Source organism: Pipistrellus hanaki (genome assembly GCF_964339955.1).
Source record: "Pipistrellus hanaki genome assembly, chromosome: 1".
Taxonomy (NCBI): Eukaryota; Metazoa; Chordata; class Mammalia; order Chiroptera; family Vespertilionidae; genus Pipistrellus; species Pipistrellus hanaki.
Window position 1 is genome coordinate 160,171,350 of NC_140503.1, and position 3,263 is coordinate 160,174,612.

Sequence of the window (3,263 nt, forward strand, 5' to 3'; positions counted from 1 at the left end):
GGTGATCAGGCAGACAGAGACAGTTAGGGGCAATCAGGCAGCAGGGGAGAGCAGTTGGGGGCTAGATCAGGTCAACAGGGGAGGCATTTAGGGGCGATCAGGCAGAGGCAGTTAAAGGCAATCAGGCAGGCAGGTAGGCAGAGAGGTTAGGAGTTATCAGTCAGGCAGGCAAAGAGGTTAGGGGTGATCAGGCAGGTAGGCAGAGAGGTTAGGAGTTATCAGGCAGGCAGGCAGGCAGGCAGGCAGGCAGGCAAAGAGGTTAGGGGTGATCAGGCAGGCAGGCAGGTAAGTGGTTAGGAGCCAGTGATTCCAAATTGCAAGAGGAATGTCTGACTGCTGGTTTAGGCCTGATCACTGTGGATCAGGCATTACCCAAGAGGTCCCCAATTGGAGAGGGTAGAGGCTGGGCTGAGGGAAACCCCCCTTCATGTATGAATTTTGTGCAGCTGGCCACTAGTCCTATATAATAAAAGGCCAGTGACTATAAAAGTGTAACAATCAGAATAACAGATTGACCAGTTGCTATGAGGTGCATTGACCATCTCTTGGTCCCTCCCCCAAGTCTACAGACTCTGATTGCTGGATGGCCAATGGGGAACCATGGGGGAACTGGTTGGCAGCGGGGTGGGGCTGGGGACTGGTGAGTGGGTGAAAGGCAAACCTCTTGGTTCCTCCCCCTGGCCTGCAGGTTCCGATCATGGCAAATGGGGAACCATGGGGAACCAGTGTGGGCAGTGGCAGGCATGACTGGGGACTGGCAACTGGGCAGAAGATGGCCCTGATTGCAGGCTAGGCCTAGGGACCCTAACCATGCATGATTTTGTGCTCTGGGCCTCTAGTAAAATAATAAAGCTTAACAAATGCTGGAAAGAATGTAGAGGAAAGAGAACCCTGTGCACTGTTGGTGAGTATATTAACTGATATAACCATTATGGCAAACAGAATAGAGGTTCCTCAAAAAATTAAAAATAGAACTACCATATGATCCAGACACCCCACTTCTGGATATATTTCCCAATGAAAGGAAATCATTATCTTGAAGAGATATCTATACTGCCTTGTACATTATAACATTATTTACATTAGACATGATGTAGAAACAACACAATATATGTATCTCCAAACTGTACATCAACAGATGAATGAATAAATAAAATGTGGCATATAAATACAATGAACTGTTATTTAGCCTTAGAAAGGAGGGACATGTATGAAACATGATAAAACATGGGTGAACCTCAAAGACATTATGCTAAGTAAATATATTGTATGATTCTACTGATGAGTCAAATTCATAAGAACAGTAAGTAAAGTACTGGTTGCCAGGACCTAGAGGGAGAAAAAGAATGGAGATTTATCAATGGTATAGGGTCTGTTTTGGAGGGTGAAAAAGTTCTGGAGTTGGTGATGGTTGCACAACAATGTGAATGTACTTAATGTCACTGAAATAGACACTAAAAATGGTCAAAATGGTAAATTCTATGTCATGCACATTTTACCACATCTTATTTAATAAAAAGAAACATGCAAATTGACCATACCTCTGCGAAACCCACAAGCCATACCCACCAGCCAATCAGGAGTGGGTATGCAAATTAACCCAACAAAAAGGACAACAGCCATGAAGCCATAGAGAGCAGGAGGCTTGGTTTTCCCCCAGCAATGAAGGAAGCCAAGCTTCTGACTTGTCCTGGTTGGCCCTGGCCTCTGCTCAAGCATACACAGTTTCAATTATAGAAGATAAATAAATTCCAACAAAAATGGCAACAGCCATGGAGCTGAGAGAGCAGGAGACTTGGGTTGCCCTGGCGATAGAGGAAGCCAAGCTTCCTGCTCACCCTGGCCTCTGCTCAAGGCTACAAAGTTTCAATTATAGAAGATGAATAAATCCCAGATACCATGGTCTCCGCTTCGGTCGCCGGGGGGCATGACCGGCTTGCAAACCACCACAAGCCCTTCACCGAGGCCACTCCATGCCCCAAGGGAACCCCCACTCTGATCCAGGACACCCTTCAGGGAAAACCAGCTAGCTTCCACCAGTGTACCAGGCCTCTAGCCTATCTAATAAAAGAGTAATAGGCAAGTTGACCATCACTCCAACACACAAGATGGCTTCCCCATGTGGTCAAAGATGGCTGTTCCCATGTGGACACAAGATGGCTGCCACAAGATGGCCAGCAGGGGAGGGCCGTTGGGAGGGACCAGTCCTCCAGGCAGTTGAGGGTGATCAAGCCTGCATGGGAGGGCAGCTAGGGGTGACCAGGTTGGCAGAGGAGGGAAGTTGGAGGCAACTGGGTCTGCAGGCAAGTTGGGGGGGACCAGGCCTGCAGGGGAGGACAGTTAGGAGTGACCAGGCTTATAGGGGAGGACAGTTAGGGGTGACGAGGCTGGCAGGGGAGCAGTTAGGCATCAATCAGGCTGGCAGGGGAGTGGATAGGGGGTGATCAGGCTGTCAGGCAGAAGCGGTTAAGGGCAATCAGGAAGGCAGGCAGGCGAGCAGTTGGGAGCTAGCAGTCTTGGATTGTGAGAGGGATGTCCGACTGCCCGTTTAGGCCTGATCCTACTGGGCAGTCGGACATCCCTTGAGGGGTCCCAGATTGGAGAGGGTGAAGGCTGGGCTGAGGGTCACACCCCACTGTGCACAAATTTCATGCACTGGGCCTCTAGTTAAAAATATAAAAAGAAAAGGAGCTGCTGTGAGAAGAGGGGCTCTTTACCTCTCCTTTTAGCCTCTGCGTCTGATTAGTGGAGAGGAACTCGCACACTTACTGGAGGGGTAATGATAAGGTGTGATAAGAGGAACCACACTTTGAGAACTGGTGTTTATTTCTGTTTCTGAAGAGTGATCTTGCTCCAGGTAGTTAATTGTCATTCATGTTATAATAAAAATGCCTCCCCAGTGTACTTAAAATTGGTCATAACACTCATGCCCATCACAGTATCCATCACCCTTCTCCAACAAATGTGCCTTTACACTACTATTAGAGAAAGTGATGATTTTTAGGTCTTTTGTTCCTTTTTTCTTTCATTTACCAACAAAAGAGTTGTCAAAAGTAATGTTTATAATAATTTAACGGATTATTTGCTTATTAGATATTAATCATTCTGCCGTGCCGAGGGCCCATGCTGGTGCTTTGCTGCTAGAACAGTGATTCTGATCTCAATTAGATTATGTCTCTCTCCTTTACCTCCCCATAAATCATTCCGGCAAACTGAAATTAACAGCTACTGGAGCGCATTAATAATCTGCCTCACACATTGGA